At 54.3% G+C, this 22,993-nt stretch overlaps 1 protein-coding gene across 4 annotated transcripts in view; it reads right to left on the reverse strand.

The window, feature by feature from the left end:
* Nucleotides 1–22,993, reverse strand: part of EPHB2 (EPH receptor B2) — a 187,575-nt gene that overhangs the window by 100,818 nt on the left and 63,764 nt on the right. The gene's annotated exons all lie outside the window — the stretch shown is intronic.

Here is a 22,993-nt window from a genome sequence, read left to right on the forward strand (position 1 = left end):
GCCATTCTGAGCTTTGGTGTCTCCATCTATAAAATGACGCCTCAGAATTAGGCAGTGCAAAGGCAGAGTCTAGCAAGGACCCTAGTATACAGCACGTGCTCAATTAAGGTACTTCTTCCTTTTCCTTCCTTCCTAAAGCGGCACATAGGGCCAGTGCCTGTATCTAGTCTGACACAAGGCCCTGGGAGAAAATACATTTGTTAGAAATCCACTAAGTCCAGAGAGCTGGGCCCAGAGGAGCTGAGGAGACATGGGGCAGAAAGGATGGGGGCAGGTCCCTCGAAAGGGCCTGAGCACGACGTGGTGCTCACGGGCTGTTCCGCGAACAGCAGGACCCCTGCCCTACGTGGGCCCTCAGCTCTTCCTGCTCTCCCACCTCGCTGGGAAGTCCTCCCATCCTTCCCTGGAGCTGAGACGCCCGCCTCTTGGTGCCACAGCCGGAGTTGATAATAAAGGCACCTCTGTGTCTCTGGGGAAGCGGGGCTGGGGGGGTGGCAGCGAGGGGGGCCCCACAAAGCTCCCGCAGCTGTGTGTTTGCAAACAGGAGAGCTGAGCTGTGCAGAGGGGCTGAAAGCACTAATTGTCTTTAATTAAAGGAGGTTGGAGGCAGCGCAGGCTTTGACAAAAGAGATTTCCAGCCTGTTAACAGCTTCAGCCTTCGCTAGGGCTGGGCCGCCCAGGCGCACCCCGGGCTTTGTCCCTGTGGGGCCTGGCCCCGTGGAGGGCACAGCCAACACCTGCCGGGGGGAGGTGGGGCGGGCAGCAGGGACCAAGCACATGTAGCAGAACCCTGCTGGCTCGGGAGGGTGTCCTCACGAAGCGCCCCCCCCCCCGGCCCCCCATGCATTCATTTACTCACTCATCAAGCATCCCTGAGTACTTGCTCTGTGGCTGGCAGAACTCAGAACTGGGGGTACAGAGATGGGGCAGTCCCTTTGTTTCCAGGACTTGGAAGAGGCTCTATGGTACAGAGCACAGACTCTGGAACCAGCTGACCTGGGTTTGAATCCTGACTGCCCCTTACTAGCTGTTTGATCTTGAGCAGGGTGCTCCACCTCTCTGGGCTGCAGTTTTGCCATGTGTAAAAGGGAAATTGTAAAACGGGACACCCGTCACAGGTTGTGTGAGGGTGACTGTTAGAAGACGTTCTGGCTTTATGAGCATCACGCTTCTTTTATCCAACTCTACAGCTGGGTGGAGTCCCCAGGGGCACTCAATTGATGGGGATGTGGTGAGGGCTGGGTTCTAGTGCCAGCTCTGCCAGTCACTTGCCTGGTGGCTTCCCAGCCTCAGTTTCCCCACCCACACAGTAAGGGCTGGGAAGGGTGGTGTGTGTGGGAGGGGAGGGCTTTTGGACATGAATGGCCTCAGCTCCAGCCGGGCTTCCAAAGCCTCCCGCCAGCGCCCTGGGAACCAAGCCTCGGCTCACAGGGCAGCGCTGGGCTCTGCTCCCTGCTGCATACAAATGGGCTCAGCCTCCCCCCCCAGGCCGCTCCTTTGGCTCACTCCATTCTTTTGTCTTCTCTCCAACCAGCCTCACCCTCCCCATCCTCAGACACATCTGCAGCCCCCCCCTAGCAGAGTGCTCTCTCTCTCCCTCCCTCCCTCTCTCTCACACGCACACACACAGGCGCGCCTGCGCACCTGCCTGATTCTCACCCCCACTCCCACCCCCACCTGATAGAATCACAGTCACCTCGCCTCCCCCCACACACACACTCAAAGGCTTGACCCTGGGGTTCAGGGTGGGCGGGGGGGAGGGGGCGCTCACAGCCTCTGATCCCCTCCCGCCCAGCTGGCTGGGCTGGGTGGTCGCAGGGAGGTGGAGGGAGGGCGCAGGGGGCGAGCGCATCCTCAGGCCAGACTTCTCAGGCAGTGGGAGGGGAGGTCAGCTCCTGAAAGCGAGGGCCCAAGTCGGTCAGGAAGGGAGGGGCAGGCCTGGACTGTCCCCCGTGGGAGCACTATGGGAGGTCACGGGGGACGTCTACCCAAGGCCCACTCTGGGCTGGCAACCCCTTGTTTAAACTGTCCGACAGCCCCGAGGAGGAAACCGAGGCTCAGAGAAGGCTGTGCGTGGCCGACGGAAGCATGGACGGGTCATGTCAGGCCAGGGGACTGCTGCTCCCTGCAGAATCTGCTCTCTGGGGGTTCCTGGCGGGCCAGGTGGCCAGGACGGGACACAGAGACGACAGGTGGGTGATGGGGGCTCCCGGGGCAGGGGCTCATCCACACCTGCAGGGGGCGCCAGCCCGTACCTGTGGGATTCCTGCCGGAGGGGGATATTGCTTGGGCAGATGGAAAGGAGAGGGGCAGACATCAGGACCCTCCCTGGACTGACAGACAACTTCTCAGACAGCTAGGCCTTAGGCTGAACGCCCAGGAATGGCTCCAGCTGAGGCCCTTCCGGCATGCTCAGGACTCAGGCCCTCCGAGGCTTCCCTGAAGCTGACCTCCCCCGTGACCTGTGACCCCTGACCCAGCCTGGCTTCTGCCCTCAGTAGTGACCTGGGGGCCTGGGGGCTCTGACCGTGGCTCCCCCAGCCCGCAGGGCCACCTGGGGAGGAGGAGCGAGCTCTCCGGGTCATCTGCCCTCCTTTTCCTTCCGCGCTCTGTGCGCTCCCTGCTTTTAGCTCCTCAAAGCCCACAGCCCTTCCAGGCGACTTTCCTGCTTCCACTTCACAGAGGAGAAAACCCAGACCCAGAGCGGAGGCCCGGGCCGGGGCGCAGGGCGCGTGAACCCCGAGCCTGTGCCTCTCGCCAAACCCGGGGCTGGGTAAGGGCGCCAGCGACAAATAAACTGGAGGGGCAGGGGCGTGTGCTCCATGAGCTCGTCAGGTTTGTGGTCAGGCGCTGCCCCCTGAGGGGGGGGCTGGGGCTGCTTCCTGCCCCCAGCTTGACCCCCAGGACCTGTATTGAGGGGAGACGCTTCACTCTCCCCTCAGTAGCCCACAACGCACCCAGGGCCTCAGAGGGGCTGAGGAAGGGGATGAGATGGGGGAGCCAGTGAGCTGGCCACGGAGAAGGACTGCACAGAGAGGCAGCAGCCACCGCAGTACTGAGGGCAGGGAGAGGGAAGAAGAGGGGTGACGAGGGGCATTTTCGGGGCTTAGAGTGGTCCTGAATGATATTGCAGGGACAGATGCTGGACATTATATATCCTGCCATAACCCACAGAACGGACTGGGGGAGAGTGTGAACTACAATGTAAACTATAATCCATGGGGTGCAGCAGTGCTCCAAGATGTAGTCACCAATGCAATGAACGTGCCACACTGACGAAAGAGGTTGTTGATGTGGGAGGAGTGGGGGTATGTGTGTGGGGGGTATATGGGAACCTCTTATATTTTTTAATGTGACATTATTTGTGATCTATGCATCTTTAAAAAAAAGACAATTAAAAAATAATTTTAAAAATGCAAAAAAAAAAAAGCAGGACTGAGAGGGACAGCGGGGAAGACAGCAGACGTGCAGTGAAGAGACAGTGAAGGGGGGGCAGTGGGAAGGGAGCAGGAGGCGTCAAGTTCAGAGAGCAGAGCGGAGGGGGCGGAAGCGGTGGGGGAGAGCTGGCCTCCCTGGAAGGGCCCCCAAGTCAGAGCAGGGGCAGTGGGGGTGGGGTGGGGGGAGAGGTCCCTGGGAGGGAGCTGTCACCTGAGCTGCTGCTGTCCTAGCCTGAGGCGCTGTGAGGAAAGGCGTGGGTGTCTTGGAGTGTGAGTGTGAAAGTGAGGATGTGTGAGTGGGTGTTTCAGGCCCGGGCACTTGGGGAAGCACACCCGGGTACTCTCTTGGGTCCACACACCCTCTCTATTTTGCATTCATGAGAACTGAGCTGAAAGATTAATTCATATTTAATACGTCCTTCCCTGCTGGTGTGGTGGAGCGTAGTGCAGATTTGTAATCTGAAAAAAAAGGCACTTGTAAGGAAGAATTGATCAACAGATTGGTTCTCGCCAACCATTCCACCTACTGTGTGCCACTGTGCCTGGCATAAACTGACATCCACACTGGCTGGAGACTTGGATGGTGGAAAAGGTCCGTGGGGTCCTGAATTCAAATGCCGGTTCTGTAAATTAAAGGGAGGCCCCTTTTCCTCCTAAACTCCTTTCTCCTTTACAGAACGGGGCGGCGATCTGGGGTGATGTGGAACTCAACAGCGCAGTGTGTGGAAGTGCTTGAGAAATGCTGGTCAGGGTGGGCTCTCAGCCACCGGCCTTCTAACCACAGTGACTGGCCAGAGATTGCCTCGGGACCCCCTTGGCAGGGACCCCTACCCCGCGGTGACTCACAGAACGCCCTGAGCACCCCAAGACTGCCGACTCCTGAGACAGGCGACCACAGCTGTGCAGCCCCACTGGGACCTGGGGTGGCAGGTGTGTCAGCCCTGCCCAGCCCAGGCAGCTGTGACATGAGGATGGCACCCCTGGCAGCCTCACCCCTGCCCTACCTTTAGGCCCGGGGCTTTCAGGGTATTTCTACTTGTTTCCCCAGGTCTTAGCTCAGGTGCCCCTTCCTCCAGGAAGCCTTCTGGGACTTACAGGCTGGGTCTGATCCCATCCCTACCTTCCAAAGCCCCTTACAGTTCCTCACCGTCCTCAGCCCTTTGGATTGTCAGCCTCTCCTCGTCCGGCTTCCCCCCTCGGCTCTGAGCTCCCAGAGGCAGATGTCCCGCCGGATCACCCTGTGTTTGGGGCCCAGCACAAGGCCGGCACACTTTAGGCTCCTGCCGCTTCCAGAGTGGCTGGGGCATTTCCTGGCCCATCGGGGCTGTGCGTCAGCCCCCGTTCTGCCCAGGGCACCTGGGGATGGGGCTTATGTGTTCCCTGAGGGTCAAAAATCAATTTCCCCGGACACCACATCCCTCCTAGAGAGGGGACATCAGGGACGCTCCTCACTCAGGAGGTCCAGGAAGTTGGGGGTGGGGTCAGGGTGGCCTGGGAGACGGACGGGGGAGGATGAGAAATGATTTAATACCAGTCGTCACAGACTGACCTCGTGTCTTTAAGCCAGACCCTTCTCTGCTCAGAGCCTCAGTTTCCTCGGTTGTAAAACAGGAGGGTAACCCTCCCGAGGGGTGGCGGCGGCAGGGTCTTTGGCCTTCAACTGGCCACCATGCCAAGAGGTGGCTGGTGGTGGGAGGTTTTTAGGTGCATCTCCCAATGGCGGCCCTTCCTCATTCCTTGTTTGTTTTTTTCCCCTCTAATCATATGTAAAGTGCTTTGCAAATGAAGCTTCAAGACAACTCCCCAACCCACCCCTGCGATTAAATCAACCTCCCAAAAGCCCCTCCCAAGTGGAAATTCCTGGCTGGGCTGCTGGATGTAGCTTTGGGCCTTGGCCCTCCAAGCCTCCCTTGGGGAACCAGATAACCCAATTCAGCCATCATTTCCCCGAGCGGCCCCTGTAGGCCGAGTGGCCACTCCAAGCCAAGGCCAGCCTGCCTCACCGTCCCCTCCTCCCCACTCGCCCAGGCTGGATTCCGTGCCGAGCCGGCCCCCTCCTCCACTCTCCGCCGGGACGTGACATTCACCAGCGTCACTTCAGGTCCCATCTGCGGAGTGCCCCCCCACTCGCCACCCCCCACCCCCCACCCCCGGCAGCTAATCCCCACAAAGCCCCGCGCAGGGCCCAGCATGACAAGCAGGCCCCGCGCCGCTGGCAGCTCGGCCGAGCGTGCTCCGAGGGGCCGAGGCGGGATTCGGCGCGGCTGTCACTCTCTCCCGTCCGCTCCTCTAATTGGATTCCCAACACGCAGGGGTCAGCAGAAATGCTGGGAGAGGAGAATCAAAGGGAAAGGGGTGTCGGGAAGATAAAGAGAGGCATTCTTCCCCGGCCACAAAGACTGCAGCGCTGGGAGGGGGCGGAGGAGACCCCCGCAAGGGGCTGTGCCTGGAGGGGGAAGGGGAAGGGAGGCGCCAGCCCAGGGCCTGATTTTGTCCGACGGTGCCTTCCCACCTGGGCTGCGGTGCCTTCCCACCTTGGCTGCGTGGTGCCGGGTCTGTGCAGCCTCCAGGGCCTGCTCCCCGGCTCCTGATCCGGGATGCCTTCTTGGAGGGCAGGGTAAGGCTCAGGAGTCAGCCAGGCCAGGGGCCCTATTCTGGCTTGTCACCTGCTCCCCGTGAGGTCCAGGCAAGTCTGAGCAGTTCTCCGGGCCTCCTTGCCCCCCTCTGTTGAGTGGGCATAACACCAGCCACGACGTAGGGTGGTGGCCAGGATGAAATGAAGTGTCGAGAGTCAAGTGTCGGAGCACAGGGCAGCGCACTGCGGGGGGCACACGTCCTTGCCTCCCAGAAGCACCCACCACTCCTCTTCTGGCCTGACCTGCTTCAGGGTATCATGTAGACATGGACCTCCCTCCCTGGGAAGAAGGTGAACGTGCTGCATACACATAAAATCCCAGATGGGTGGGAGGGGAATGACAATCCCCGGGAGGCAGAGACACCTGTGCCTGCTTGGCAGACAGGGAAACTGAGGCTCAGGAAGCAAAGGGACATGTCCAGCATCACGTGGCAAGAAAACGGCAGAGCCTGGACGAGGCACCTCAAGGCAGCCCCATGCTTTCCTGGGAAGGATCAGCGGCCTGGGTGTGTACGTGTGAGAGCAGCCAGGGCGGTGGGCGGGCCAGGCCCGGAGCCTTGCCACCAAATGGGGCCTATTAGCTTTAGGAATGTTAGAACTGCTGACTTTGGTTCATGAAAGAGACATGAAGAGGACCTCAAAGGGAATTTCTAAGAGACAGAAAATCAAAGGCCCTGACACCTCGGCCCCCAGAAGGCATGTGTGCGCATGCATGCACGCACACACGCTCACAAATACCCATTTTCAGGTACACGTACACCTGGTTTGATACAGTACACACATGCACAAACCTGTATGCCTTTGCTCTAACATGAACATGCACATTCCTGGTAGCTTTCCTTGTGGGTGGATGTGTACATACGCACATACTTGCTGGCACAGTGGGGACATACACAAGGATACAAACAGGGACATCCGCCCCAGGGACAGACCCACTTATCTAATCTTTTGTTCCCAGACACACACTTGTCTCCCGGATCTCGTACATGCAGGAGCATGCTCCTGTCTGCACACGGGTGTGCTGGGACACGCAAATGACTTGCAGAGGGCTCCAGGGTTACTTGGCACAGGCGAGCACAAGTCCACACCTCACTCCAGAAATGTACAAACATGCTCATATGTCCAGGGTTTTCCCACACGCAGCCGCTGGATCGGGGGCACGCACGTGCGCACAGAGGCACACAAACGCACTCCCAGCAGGCCCGGCACACACACTGCTCTGACGTTTGCATATGCCTGATGGGGTTGGCACACGCATGCGTGCAGAGACACCGCACTGACCCAGCACACGTGTGCACGTCCCTGTCGGGCCTCCAGGGAGCTCCCACAGACAGCCGGCCCTGACAGCGGGGTGTGGGGGAGGGCAGCCCAGGGCTGGTGTTGCCAGGGTTACGGAGAGGGGCTCCTGAAGCTGCACCGCCCGCCCGGGCAGCACAAAAAGGCCAGCAACCACTCTCAGGTCTTTAAAACGTCGCTAATCAGACGGCGGTGCCTTGATGGGAGGAAACTGGAATCTGGAGCCTTGTTTCCAGGAAGCAGCCAGTGCAACACTGACAGGTACCAGACTGACCCGCCAGGCCCCCCGCTCAGAAGCTCTGAACATTTTCTCTTTAAGCCAGCATGAAGCCCTGGGCCCCAGAATTTGCTGGCGACACAGGGACAGAGGTGGAAAATAGCCCCGAAGGCCCCCAAGCCCACCCAGCCCCCTGCCCCAGGCCACATCCCAAGTTCCACCAGACCACAGGGGTTCAGGGACAGACACTTGCAGTGTGGCCTGGAGCAAGACACTTGCTTTCTCTGAACCCTAATTTCCTCATCTGCAAAAGTGGGATGGTCACAACCCTGAGTGTTTAGAGAGCAAGTTCCAGGCTGTGATCAGCAGAGCCAACATCCAAGAGCAGGGTGTCAGGCACCTGCGAAATGCTTTACCTTCAATATCTCATTAGCCCATTTTGCAGGTGAGGAAAACGAGGCTTGGATAGGTCAGTCACCTGTCCAGAGTCACATGGGTAGTAAACGTCAGAGGGAGAATTTAAACCCAGGTGGCTGGCTCTACACTGGCTCTAGCACCTGTGCTCTCACCCGCTTCATTAACCCTCCCTGCTCCAGGGTGTGTGGGTGTGGCAGGCAGTGTGGGGTCATTATCCATGCCAGAATCAGAGGCTGTTAATGCACAGGACACTGCACTCCGGGAGCAGGGCTGGAGTGGAGGGTACTCTGCTGGGGTCCCAGGGCAAGAGGAGGGGCACATTTGGGCCCAGGCACCTTGACTCTGTGAGCTGCTCCCAACAAAAGCACCCTGGCTGGTTAAAACAATGCCATTCCCCAAGCATGTATTAGGTACCTGCTGTGTGCCTTGGTTGGCTTGTTACTAAAGGGTGATTTTCATCCATCCCTAGCCTTGAGATGTTCATACTGACCTGCTCTCAAGGAGCTTGGCCAAGGTCAGTGACACTGGGCTGGTGCCCAGCCCTGAGAAACTTTCCTTCCCTGAGCAGGAGAACCCCAAACCTTGCTGGCCCATTTAACAATGAGGAAACAGTCAGGAAGAGGACCTACCCAAATTTCACGGGTGGTAAGTGGCAGAGCTGGATTCTGAACCTAAGATGAGAAGACACCATGTTCTGTGCTCCTCCCTCCACACTAGGCACCCTGCCCCCCAGCTCTGTCCAGGCAAACCTGGGCATATAGTGGGCTCTCGAGAACTCTTGATAAGGGAAATGGGTCCCACAGCAGGCTCTGCTCTAGGACCAATTTCTAGGATTCAAAGCCAGGTCAGGCCACGCAGGGAAGAGGATGGGTGCTAAAATCACATTTGCTAATTCTAAAGAAATGGGAAAGACTGAAAGATGCTCTCAGGCCTCCTGGCTCCAAGAAGGGTTTGAGATCTTATGGGAAAAACTGAGTATCAGGAAAAAGGATGCTCCAACATGTCTAGAGATATCTGTCCTTTTCACAGACAGACCTGCTGGGCATCCTGGCAATGTCGGTCCCTTGGGAACCACCAGAGGTGGGAGAAGGAACTCCCAGCTTCTCTAAGCCTTTGGTAGTAAGTCCTCACATCAGGGTCAGGTCTGAGCAGCACCCTAGAAACTGGGACTACAGTGGTGAATAAAACAGACGAAGACATCTGTCCTCGTGTGGGGCCGACATCACGGCTGGGGGAGACAGGTGGCAAATAAATAAGCAGTATGTCAGATGATGTTGAGGGGGACCGGGAGTGCAAGCCTGCATTTGTGTGCCTGTGTCTGCTTTTTAAAGTCAGGGGACCTTAGGGAGAAGGTGACATTTGGGCAGAGCCCTGCAAGAGGTGAGGGAGCAAGCCATGAGGATATCTGAGGGAAGAACACTCCAGGCAGAAGAAACAGCCAGGGGAAGAAGGAGGAGAGGAAGGAGATGGAAGGAGGGAAGATCATGTAGGACCTTGTGGGCCATTTTCAAGACTTTGGCCTTGGTTCTATTAAGATGGGGAACCTTTAAAGAAAGAGATCCAAAATGAAAAAAAAAAAAAAAAAGAATAATAAAAGAATTAAAAGAAATTACAAAATGAAAAAAGAGGCTTAAAAATTTATTATAAAAATGAAACTGGCGGCGGACTTGGCCCAGTGGTTAGGGCGTCCGTCTACCACATGGGGGGTCCGCGGTTCAAACCCCGGGCCTCCTTGACCTGTGTGCAGCTGGCCCATGCGCAGTGCTGATGCGTGCAAGGAGTGCCCTGCCACGCAGGGGTGTCCCCCGCGTAGGGGAGCCCCATGCACAAGGAGTGCTCCTCGTAAGGAGAGCTGCCCAGCACAAAAGAAAGTGCATACTGCCCAGGAATGGTGCCGCGCACACAGAGAACTGACACAGCAAGATGAAGCAACAAAAAGAAATACAGATTCCTATGCTGCTGACAACAACAGAAGCGGACAAAGAAAACGCAGCAAATAGACACAGAGAACAGACAACTGGGGTGGGGAGGGGAAGGGGAGAGAAATAAAAATAAATCTTTAAAAAAAAAAGAGAGAGAGAAAAGAAAAAAGTACATTAATATTTAAAAAAAATAAAAATAAAAAATAAAAATGAAACTAAGCCTAATTAGAATCAACACCTAAGAGTAACATCCTGAAAACCTCCTTGTTACCCAAATGTGGCCTCTCTCTAAGCCAAACTCTGCAAATAAACTCACTACCTACCTCCCGAAAAGTGGGAAGTAACTCCCAGGGATGAGCCTCCCTGGCTCCAAGGGATTATTACCAAACAATAATCAGTGATACACGGGGAAAAAGACCTTGGGGGAAATATTAAATAAAATGGAGTTTTTGTGGCTAAGAGATTTCAATGTGAGTTGGGAGGTTATTCTGAAGGTCAGGATTATGCAGGTCTTGGGCAGACTTCACAAACTTCCACAGTAAACAAAACCTCAAACAAAAGGGTTCCCAAGGGCTCTAGGGATGTTTGGACACCAAAGGCAAGGCACACGGCCTCGTGAAATCAACACCCCCTCAGCAGGTCTATTTAAGAATACATGAAAGTCTATTTCCCCAATACAACATAGCATACTCATTTATAATCCCCCTAGTCACGATTCTTCTATTCCTTTTAATTAAACCTATAATTTTCAATACGCCTGTTAAAAATATTCCTCAGAGACTTAAATCTTCAGCTTGTTCCTATGCCAGTTGAGCCCTGAAACCCAGCACAGGTGCAGCCAACTTTTACTCTCTACTAGTTGGGTCTGCCCTGGACAACTAACGAAACGATGATATGGACAAGTCCCATTTCAAAACAAAGAGTATCTACAACTGCAAGAACAAATCCTTCCATCTGCCCCATATTATCTAAGTCCCCTCTCAGCCTGAAGCAGTCAGAGTGGACCTTATCCCAAATCCCTCAAGGTTGAGGAATGAACAAACATAAGGGGGGAGCATAACCGCAGACCAAAGTAGATTCATCGTTACTGACGTTATCTTGTGTAAACAGAGTAACATGTAACACTGATATGAAGATAGTGGTTGCCAGGGGTTCAGAGGGGAGGGGTAGGCCATTTTAGGGCAGTGAAACTGTTCTGTATGATAATGTAATGATGGATATATGACATTATACATTTGTCAAAGCCTATAAAACTACACAGCACAAAGTATAAACTATAATGTAAACTACAGATTCTGGTTAGTAATAATGCTTCAGAATTGGTTCATAAATTATAAGAAATTTATCACACTAATGTAAGATGTTAATAATAGGGGAAACCATGTGTGTGTCTATGTAGAGGGATGTTATATGGGAACTCTACTTGCTGTGTAAATTTTTCTGTAAATCTAAAACTTCTCTAAAAAGAAAAAGACAACTTTAAAATGAAAAAAAAAAAAAAAGGCAGCAGACTTGGTCCAGTGGTTAGGGCATCCGTCTACCACATGGGAGGTCCGCGGTTCAAACCTCGGGCCTCCTTGACCCGTGTGGAGCTGGCCCATGCGCAGTGCTGATGCACGCAGGGAGTGCCCTGCCACGCGGGGTAGGGGAGCCCCACGCGCAGGGAGTGCGCCCCATAAGGAGAGCCCAGCGGCGTGAAAGAAAGTGCAGCCTGCCTAAGAATGGCGCCACCCACAAGGAGAGCTGACATAACAACAACAAGATGACTCAACAAAAAGAGACACAGATTCCTGTGCTGCTGACAACAACAGAAGCGGACAAAGAAACAAGACACAGCAAACAGACACAGAGAACAGACAACTGGGGTGGGGGGGGTGGGGAGAGAAATAAATAAATAAATCTTTTTTTAAAAAAATAAATAAATAAAATGAAAAAAATTTTCCCAAAATGAAAAAAAAAAAAAATAATGAAAGGATATTTTAAAATTTCCAAAGGAAAAAAAAAAGATGGTGCAGCTCAGGGGATTCTGAGCAGAGGGGGGACCTGGCCTAAGCAGGTTTTTGAAGGGTCCCTCTGGCTGCTGCGCGGAGGACAGACTGTGGGGGCTAAGGGTGGGGGCAGGGTGGAGGTGAGCTAGGGAGCTCTGCACAAGGTGGTGGGGGCTGGGAAAGGGGCCCCAGCATGGCAGTGCTGAGGAACGTCTCAGACAGGGTTTGAAGGTATTTGCTGGTGGATTGGACGTGGGGGTGAGAAGGAGGGAGACGTCAAGGGTGACTTCAAGGTTTGGGGCCTAACGAGAAAGATGGAGTTTCACTGACTGAGATGGTGATGACTGTGGGAGGAGCAGATTTTGGGGGAAAGGAGTTCATTAGAGGACATGTTGAACTTGACTCGCCTATGGACGTCCAGGTGGAGATGTCCAGTGGGCAGGCGGGTGTGTGTCTGGACTTCAGGGAAAAGGTCTGGTCTGGACACCCAGGAAAGGCGCTTAAAGACATGGGACTGGACAGATGATCTAGGGAGAAGGAGAAGAGAGAAGGCCAAGGACAGGATGGCCCGGGCAGAGAGAGAAGAGGAGAAAGCCACATACTAGCACTGGCGCCCTCCGTGGAGACAGGTGAGAAAGGTGAGCAGGAACTGGCCACAAGGCGGCCGGAGAAGTAGGAGGGGCGCCAGGACAGAGTGTGGCCCCCGAGGAGGGAGTGGTCCTTGGGTCAGGTGCTGCTGACAGGTCAAGGAAGCTGAGGCCTGGGAACCGACCTCCAGGCTGGCAACCAAGAGTCCCCATGACCTTTGTTTAGGGCAGTTTTCGTGGAACGAGGGGGCCTGATCTGAACGGGCTCAAGAGCGGCAGAGCTAGAATCAGCAGCACGGGGGCCCAGGAAGGGCCAAGCCTGGGCTTCAGATCCAAACCCAGCCTTCGGAGCAGTGATCCCAGGCAGGAGACTTTGCCTCGCTGAGCCATGAAATCTTCATCTGAAGACTTCCTTGGGTTGTTGAGCATCAAATGAGATAGCGATTGTGAAAATATTTTACTAACGTTACAACCCTGTACAAACAGCCTAGAGGGAAGAGTACAGGTTAGGGATTTCATTTCTGGCTCCACCATCCACTATACTCCACTCCTGGAGACCGTGGTAAGGATTCAGTGAAGAACTATAAACCGAGCTGAGGGCATAGGGCTGGTACAGAGTGGCCGCTCAATCAGTAGCTTCTCTTCCTCTGGACTCTTCTTGCTGTTGTTTAAAATCAGCGTGTAGAGGTAGGTAGCGTGGTTGGAGTAGGACCCTGAGTTTGAGTGCTGGGTCCTTGGACAAATGATTTCACCTTACTTCTTCGGACCTCAGTTTCCCTAACTGTGAAGTGGGCCATCAGTCTCCTGAGCCCCCTCTCTCTGAGGGGGACTGAAAGAACAAGAGACAAAGCACACAGACTGCGTTCGGATGGAAGTGACGTGGGCAGGATTGTGTGTTGGAGCCCTCTGCTCAGCCCGAGGGCTGCTCGAGCAGACAGGTCGCCGTGTGCAGAAAGCAAATCCCTGAGTTTAAAACAACAGCAAATTCCAGCCTCCACAGAGCTCCATGGAAGAAGCCTGGGAAGAGCTGGAGAAGGAGCAAAAAACCTAGATACCAGAGCATGTGGGAGTCGCAAAGCCGGCCCACCCCTCAGGGTGAGCCCTGGGCCCCCCTGCCCACGGGCCTGTTGCTCTGATGGGCCTGCTGACTGCCGCCCACACCTGCCCACACCTTCCTCTTCACACACAGCGTGTGTCCTCCGGGCCGAGCGGAGCTCTTTTCTGAAGCGGGCCCACCTCCTCCCACCCAGGACGGAGCCACCAGGAGACCCACCCTAGGCCCCGTCCCTGCTGAGGGGGAAGCAAAGGGGGCGGGGGCTGTCAGCCTGGACATTTAGGGATGGTGAGGGGGCTCAGAAAGAGGCGGGCCTGTGTGGCCGAGAGCAGTGGATCCTACCCCGGCTCTGTCCCCAAATACCACGTGGCCCAGGGGATGCCGTGTCCCCGCCTGGCTTCATATTCCCCATCTCTAAAAGGGTGAGAATAATCCTCGCCATGCTTTGCTCATGTGGGTATCATTCAGATCAAAATATATCGGAGGGGGAAACCAAATGCTACACAAAAGCTGCCTCCCACCCTTTCTGGAACAAGGCAGGCTGTAAGTAAATAAATACATATGCAAGGCATTATAATTACAAATGGCATTTCCCCTCACCCCAAATTATGGAAAAAAATAGAAACAGCTTGGTGCAGTGTGAAGAATTCTGATTAGGACTTGAGGCGCTCTGATTCGGGCTCTGTACCTGGCAAGGTGAGTGACCGTGGGCAAGTCACACGCAGGCTCGCAGCCCCAAAGCCTAGGCAGGGACCACGCAGAGGAGGGTTTTAAAGGGACTTGGTAAGTTCTGCCAAGGAGGGGGTCAGGGGAGGGAGGAGAGACCCAGGCAGGCCAGTTCCAGCCTCGTACCTGCTGTGTGGCCTCAGGCAATTCCCTTCCCCTCCGTGAGGCCTTTTTGAGGTCAAAGTTCTTGTGGAGAGGCTTGAAGTTGGGGAGCAGATGGGGGCTGAGGACAAAGGGCCCAGGGTGGGGAGGGGATGCCCCAGCAGGGTGGGGCCGAGGCCAGAGCGGGAGCTGGGCCTGTGGGGCCTGAGCCAGCTGCTGCAGAGCAATGAAAATCTCTTAACCACATAGAATTGTTAACGGCTCCCAAATCCTGTTGTACCACAGGCTTAGAAGGGCTTAAACTGTTAAATGCATAAACTTCCGCAATAAACTGGCCTTGCTCGCCAGATCGGAGGCCCAGCCAGATGAAAAGGCTGTGGCTGGAGGGAGGGAAACTTCCCCGGCTGTTTATGGTCCTGTTGGAGTGTTCTGGCGGCAACCTGCGACAAACCCGGATGGGGACAAGCCTGTCTCGGGCTGGGGTGGGCTGGGGGTGGTGGTGGCAGTGGTGACAGTGCAGGGGCTCCAGGGCCAGCGACCTGAGTTCAAATCTCACCCCTTCCTGTGGCTCATAGACAAGCTGCCTCACCTCTCTGAGCCTCAGTTTCTCCTTCTGTAAAGGGGACCGAGAGTCAGGAAGATATTGGGGATGAGCTCCTGGTTCACAGCAGGCACCGTTACCCCTTCTATGAAGCTGCACCAACACCTCCAAGAAGAGACTAACTCAGACATGGGCACGAGACTGGAGACCTGCCTCCAGGCCTGGCTCTGCTGCCTTCACTAGGTGACCCTTGGCCTAAGCCTCAGCTTCCCCAGCTGAAAAAGGAGACCGAAACCACCCACCCCGAAGGCTTGTGGAGGATCCAGCAGGTAAGGCCGGGGACGGGCCAGCACGAGGGCCCTGCGCCATCCAGCCCACACCTCTGGCTATGAAAACCCACTCATCCTTCGAGGCCCAGCCCCCAGGTCCTCCTGCCCCAGGAAGCCCCTCTGGTGGGGCTGCCTCCCTCCTTCGAAGTCCCACAGTCCTGAGCCATATTCTGTCCTCCCATGGGATCCTCAGCTGATGACTGGTCATCCTCTTTTGGTTTCTACCATCTCAGGTAACCCAGGGGTCAGACATTTTTCCCAAGTGGAAGAACTGTGACTCTTCCCACCATGGGATGGGTTGCAATGGCCAGGCCGGCAGAGCTGGGGCCTCAGGTGTAAAAGGAGCATTCAGGCGGGCATCAGCCCAGGCTGGGGTCAGTAAGTCGTCCCAGTAAGTTCTAGAGAAATCCTGGCTCTGCTACTTACTGGGCAACTTGCCGGACCTCTCTGGACCTTGGTTTCATTATTTGTAAAATGGACCTAATATCGACAGAAGAGTCAATGAGAAAGCAGAGGCACAACACAGAGCGGGGCTGGGCACACAGGGGTGCCTTCCGCCCCAGCCCTGGCCCCTCTCCTGGCCTCGCTCCCTTCAGCGCTTGCCTCACGAGGCCCTTTGCCAGCACGTGGACGTGGAGTCCTGGCAGCCCCTCCCGCCCTTCTTCCTTGGCCAGGAACACCTCTTCTCTGCTCCCTCCCGCGCCGCCGCGCCTCATCTGGGGGTCAGCGGGAGGCTAGGGTTTTTAAAAAATTGACTTCATTTCTGCCATTCTTTTTCACTGGGTTTATTTCTCTTCTGCTTCCAGTCCTCAGGTCCTCCCATCCCCCAAAGTCCTGGGAAAATAGCTCCTCCTCCAGGAAGCCTCCCGGGCCGTGGCTCCCTCCTGAGTGCTCCCAGGCTGTAGTCGTAGCCAGAGCTATACCCTCCCCCCCCACCTTAGACTAGAAGCACCTGGAGGGCGAGAAGGACTGTGGGCATCATCTCTGCAGCCCCCACACCTGGCCCAGGAGGTGTTACCTTATCTGAGCACCTGCTCTGGCTGGCGCTGGGCCTTTGCACCTGCCTCTCCTGGCTAACTCCTGATCCTCACTCAGCCTCCACTTAAGCAGCCTCTTTCCAGAAGCCTCCTCTGCCCACCACGTGCCTGGCCAGGTTGAGTGCCCTTGTCTGCTTCCACAGCCCCCTCTTGCCCTCTCTGCTTCCTCCAGTATGACCCCCCCACCGCCGCCCCTGCCCCTTCTGTGTCTGTGGACACATCTGTCATCCTCGCTAGCCTGGGTGGTACTTGAGGGCAGGGGCCGTGACTGACCTGGCACCTAACAGCCCTCAATGCAAGTCAACTTCCTCAAACTCCACAAAGACGCCATCCAAGAAGCAGAATAACCAGAAGCTGGTGCTCAGTGGCTGTGGAACGGAGGGAAGGAAGGATGGAGGGTGGGTGGGTGGACGGAGGTGAACAGGAGCAGCGGCTTGGGCAGCATTTAGGAGGGGTGGAAGGGGAGGGGGCTCTTCCGGTTTCTAAGAGCGAGGACCCGAATAGTCTGAGTGCGCAGGCCAGGACCCTCCGGTCTCCTTCCAGAAAGGCCCGCCTGTGTGGTCTCAGCCCTGACCTGAGCCCCGGCTCTGGAGAGGTTGCTCGCTGCCCCTCCCCTCCCCCAGGTGGGCGACGTCACCCTGCTCCTGAAGGGAAGCAGCAGAACCTTCTGGGTGGGGGTCTGGGCCTCCCCTCCTCCCCTTCCCCAGCCGCTGCGGCTCTGCCAGCTGGCAGCTTCCTTCCTCCTCGCCCCGAGACTGACTGCACCCCACCCCCGCAGGCTACCCTAGACACATCTGGGCTGCTGGTCCAGCCTCTGTGGGAAGGGCTGGACCTAAAGCAGGGTGGGAAGGAGGCCACCCGAGAGTGGCCCAGGATCCAACTCTGTCGGTCCAGAGAGGACCTCTGGCCTCTGGGGAGAGCAAAGGATTCTGGGAGTAAAACCCAAAATAAAGCCACATAATATCCCACGCTGGTGAGCATGTGGGGAAAAAGGCACTCTCTGAGGCTGCTGGCAGGGGGGTAACTCAGCACGGCCTTTCTGGAGGGTTATTTGGCAATGCACGTCAAAAGCTCTTAAAAAAAGTACCTGCCTTTTGACCCTGTATTCCATGCCTGGAAATGTATCCTACACAAATACCGGCAGCTGTGCAAAAAGACAGATGAACAATGAAGTTCACCTTAGCATTTGTTTAAGATAGTGAACAACCGCAAGCAACCCACGTGTTGATCAATACGGGGTTGGTAATGAATTAAAGCACAGCTATACTACAGAACACCAAGCGCCTCCAAAAATGATGTTGTAGATCTAATATGACAGAGGGATGTATACAAACAGTATTAAATTAAAATTCATCATGTATTTTTAGCATGGATTCATTTTTTTTCCAAAAAAAAATAAAATCAGTATGTAAATACAGATAAATACACCAAGAAAGATCTACACCAGTCTGCTAAGCATGGTTACCTCTGGGTAAAGGGACTATAGGCGGCTTTCATTTTCTCCTTTTTGTTGATCAGTATTTTTAAAGAGTCTACAAATAATAAGCATTGCTTTTGTGACAAGGAATACCTGTTCTTTCCCCCAAATTAAAACAAACAAAAAACCCCTTGTCAGGCAAAGGCGGTGCTAAGGAAGAATCCTTATTCTTATTTTTACAACACTTTTCAGTTACTTTCCCATTTACTCTAACAACCCTTCCCTTAACCTGTTTTGCTGATGAGAAAACAAAAACTCAGAGAGGGTCCGTTCCTTGCCCAAGGCCACACGGCTAATGAGAGGCAGAACTGAAGCTTGAAACCAGGTCTCCAAGGCCAAGGTCAAGGAGAGGCCACGGGGGTGGGGCAGCGCTGGGGGCTGCACAGCAGGGCAGGGCAGAACTGGAGGGAGAGGCTGGGAGGGGAAGCCCAGCAGCTGGGAACTGGGAAGTCTGAGCCGGAGCCAGAGAATCAACATGTGCGTGCAACCACCCCTCACTGGCTCGCAGCCCCTCTCCCTGTCCAAGCTAAATATTAAAAATCCCATCACGCCCCAACAGCATCGCACGGTGGAACCGCCTCCAGACCCATTATATTAATAGATGCGGGTCGGCTATTGGAGAGAGGAGGGCAGGGCCCCCCAAAGCAAGGCCAGGGGCTCCCCCGGGGCAGGGAGAAGTAGGGGCTGAGGAAGAACAAGAAACCAAGGGAAAGGGAAACAGGACACGACAGACAGGCTTGGAGAAACTGAGTCAGGGGCATGATGCTAATCAAACCCAAAAGACCTGGAAAGAGTCAGAGAAACACTCCGGAGCAGCTGCTGTGGAGGGCTCAAGAAATAGGGGTAAGATGAACAAGAATAGGGGAGAGGCACGCCCGAGCCCCCAACACCAGCAGAGCGCTTGCCTCCCACCAAGCGTGCTCTGTATTCGTGCAGTTCCCTGAACTTATAATTCCCTCCCTCCCGTCATCTGTCCAACTCCTTTTACTCCTCAAGGCCCAATTTGGATGTCACCTCCTCCTTGAGGCCTTCCTAGATCTGTTCAGAAAAGATGTCTTCGTCCTCCAGGTTCTCAAAGCCTGGATGGACTCTCATTTCTGGAGCAGCCGTGCTCTGCCTTCTCAGTGTTTCTGAGTCCCCAGCTTGCCCAAGAACCATCAGGGCCGAACCCTGAGTCTCAGGGTTGCTCAGGAACGAGCAGCCTGGCACGCTCTTCTCCAGCCTTCTCCCGGCAGCCCCTGTTATCACAGATGACACCTCCCCTAGAAGCCGTCCCTGAACCACCTGGCTACAGCACGTCCTCTTCTTCATCTCTCTTGTTTCACACACTACTTTTCCCCCTTCACTTATCATGGCCTATAATTATTTATTTGATCATTAACTTTTTTCTTCTGTCTTCCGCCATTCAGCAACTCAGATAAAATACTCTGGGAGGAAAGTAAGTGTGTCCATCCTGATCCTTTCGATATTCCTGTGCATCTGGTATGTGCTGGCTTCTTCTAAGTACTCCGTAACTATTTGTTAGAGGGCTAAATGGCATACAGTAGGTACTCAATGCCTGTATGTTGCGTGATTGGCTTCTCCAGGCCCCTCCCCTCTCCCACAGATCCCTGCACACAGTAGGCACCAGAGGAAGTCGGTTCCTTTGATGAACCACATTAGGAACTCCAACCCTTTGTTAGTTACTGTGGTCCAGGACTGGAGAAACCGAGTCAGTGGCACTGAACGGATGGTGGCTACTCCTCACTACTCCCCACCTGCCAAGAAGACTGTCCAGCTTTATTTTCACTAATTTGTGTTAATAAGACAATATTTTTTTCTCTATCAAATTATGTTTCAATATTCAATGGGGCCTTTCAGGCCACCCCCTCCTGGAGATTTGGCTGAAGTCCCCTCCCTGGAGTGGGACTGGGGTCCAGGCTTCTGGTCACCCTGCTTTGCCTTAAGCCCCAGCTCCTCGGGCCCCGGATGTGTTCTCATGTCCTGTCTCTGACCTAATGATCCCAGCGCAGAATCAGCAAGGTTGCTTTTTTAAAGAGGCTGATGCCTGAACCAGACCTGGGAGAGAGGTTTGCACCAGGTTAGGAACTTCTGCATTTTAGCAAACTTCCCAGGTGACTGGGAGGCATAGTAAAGTGGAGAACCCCTAGCTACAGGATATGAAAGCACCATGCAAACCCCTGAGATGTGAGCAGTAATCCCCATTTCTAGGCGTCCCGGGGCCGCGGGGCCGGCGCTGATGGGACTTGGCTGGAGCAGCACCACATCTGGGTGGCTGAAGCACAGACCACGGCAGCAGCGGGGGCCCTGGGCTGCCTAAGCTCCTTCCTCACGCCCTGACTGGGCCCCCCACTCACGCCCAGTGGCCGGCTCGGCTGGGCCTGGGCCTCTGGAAGGGCTGGCAGGAGAGGAGTGTGAGGGAATCGGGGTGGGCACAGCCCGCCCGGCTGCTCCTCCCGCCCCCACCACTGGCATAGAGAGTCTGACTGGGAGAACTTGCCTCTGACAGGCAACAGATGCATCCAGTGATCCCCGCCTCCGGCATTCACACGCCACGCCATCCCCTCCCCGGGAATAGGGGCTGACTTTGTTGACTTGCCTTTAAAATGAACAGAATATGACAGAGGTGATGGGATGTCACTTCCAAGATCAGGCTGTAACAGCTCGTGGCTTCTGTCTTGGGTGCCTTTTGCAGTCTCTCTCGGATTGTCACTCTGGGGGAAGCCACTGCAGGTGTGACAGCTCGTGTGGCAGGCGCTTGTCCCCAGTCACGTCAGTGAGTTTGGAAGCAGATCCCTCCCTACCTGATCCTTCAGCTGGAACTGTAGCCCACCTCCCCAACCCCCTGCTGGTGGCCCGACTGCAACCCCAGGAGAGCAGCACCCAACAAAGCTGTACCCAGATGCTTGATCCTTTGAAGCTGTGAAATAAAAAATGAGTGCTGTTTTAAGATGCTGAGTGCTAGGGTACTTTCTCACACAGCAATAGATAAGTAGTACACCTCCTTGAGCCCTCAGCCAAGGGCCTACCAAACAGTTCACTGGTCCTTTAGTGGGCCAAGCTGATTCATATCCCCAGGACTTTATTCATGCAAATCCATCTCCCAGGATACCTTCTGGTCCTTCTCAAGACTCAGCTTTGGTGACACCTCCTCTGTGAAGCCCTCCGTCATCATTGTGCCCCATTATTGTGTCTGAGCTGTTTCTAGTAAAACAGGTCTAAACCATTACCACCTTGTTTACTTATAGGTCTCTCTCCCCCACTAGACTGTGCGCTCCCAGAGGGCAGGGCCACAGTTTGCGTCGTCTCTGTATTTCCTGCCACTCAGCACAAGGTGTGACACAGTGCAGGCTCGGCAGAGGTTTGATGAACGAATAAACAGCGAACAGTGAGTGACCAATTTCCCATTTGCTCATTCTGCTCCCCATGCCCAGTCTCACCACTGCCATCTCCCAAGGCTCTTTCACACTTAAGAATATGAAACCAAATCTGCTTACTCGCCCCAGAAACCAGCTTCTTCTCTGAATTTCCATTATATTCCTGCAAGCTGGGATCCCTGTGCTTCCTCTAATGCCCCCCGCTCTGCCCTTCCCACCTGCCATTACAGTATCCCTTCCATTCCTTGGGCAAAACACTCCTCTCCCCAGCACTGCGCAGCGCCAGCCTGGCTGCCGTTACCTCTTGCAACAGCGTCCTAGTGGACCACTGCCTCCCGCTCCTGCCCTCCCAGCCGTCCTTCCCGGAACCTTCTGCACAATGCCATGAGGTTTCCCTCACGGAGATGATGGACGTGACGCTCTCTAAAGCTTAGGGCTGCTGTTACCACCCCCTGGCTGAAGAACCTTCACTGGCTTCACTCCCATGTCTCTGGACTAGGGTCCAAACTCTTAGCCTGGCCTTTGAGGTGCCCCAGGATCTGACCCTAACCTCTAATGTGAATGTTAGCAGCAAGGGGAGGGGGCACAAGCAGGTGGCACCCACTATATGCTGACCCCACCCTGATCAGTACCACCATCACAACTCACTCTCTGGGGTATATACTACAGGCCGGCCTTTGTAGACCATCTCCTTTGTTAACATTTATCAGCACTTACTACGTACTAGTAACCATTACATGTGCTTTATATGTATTAACCCTCACCACTGCCCTATGAGATTTTTATACTTGGCCAAGGTCATGCAGCTAACAAATGCCTGGGTTGGAATTTGAACCCAGGTCAGCCTGCTTTCACAGCCAGAATTCTTACCACCATGCAGTATATCTTACAAACTTCTAACGCTTGCACACCGCCTTCGTGATTCTTTTTGCCATGTTGACATACTATCTATACCATGGTTTACTTAATATTTCTCCTTAAATTAGCTGACGAGACATGATGGAGAAGAGGGGGGCTTTGGAACCTCACTGTCTAGTTGAGAATCTGGCTCTTCCACTTAGTCTTTATATAAATTCTCTGGGCCTCAATTTCTTCATGTAAAATGGAATTTTCCCTCACAGGGTTCTTGGGAGGATTAAACAAATGAAGACATGTAAACTGCTGAGCACACAGAAGGAGTGGTGCTCCTTAGGATCAGCTCACATGGGATTGTACTTCCCCATCTCTTCAAATGGGAAGTAAACACGACTTGCTTTAGCCACTGAAATATGTACATGGGTCATTCCAGGTAGATGCTTTTAGAGCCAGTATAGTGTTTGCCATACTCTGTCCTCCCATCTGGGCTGATAAGAGCAATATTCCAAATGGAGGGTCTTCCATCTCTTTGGGTCTCTGACCCATAATGGACATATATCGCTGAGTGAAAAATAAACTTTTATTGTTTTGTTCCTGCAGCACAGCCTGGTCTATACTGACTGATAAAGTAAATACTCAATAAATGTTATTTATTATGACATGTGACATATTTTCTTAAAAAGGAAACTTTGCATCCTCCCCCACCCCCCCTTTTTTTAAAGCAGCTTACTGGGGATTGAACCCAGGACCTTGTACATGGGAAGCAGGCACTCAGGCACTGGGGCTATATCTGCACCCCACTTTGCATAACTTTTGTAAATGAAAATATTCAACTAGTACCACTGGCCGTGATTAATAATACCGTAATAGTAAAAATAAAATAAAAAAACAACCACCTAACATTTATCCTAACACCAACTAAAATCATCTTGAGTACCATCTGTAGTACGTACAAGTACCGCCATTCTGGAAGTGCTAGTCAAGTCCTTCCTCTCA

The sequence above is a fragment of the Dasypus novemcinctus genome, chromosome 9, assembly GCF_030445035.2.
Source record: "Dasypus novemcinctus isolate mDasNov1 chromosome 9, mDasNov1.1.hap2, whole genome shotgun sequence".
NCBI classification, from domain to species: Eukaryota; Metazoa; Chordata; class Mammalia; order Cingulata; family Dasypodidae; genus Dasypus; species Dasypus novemcinctus.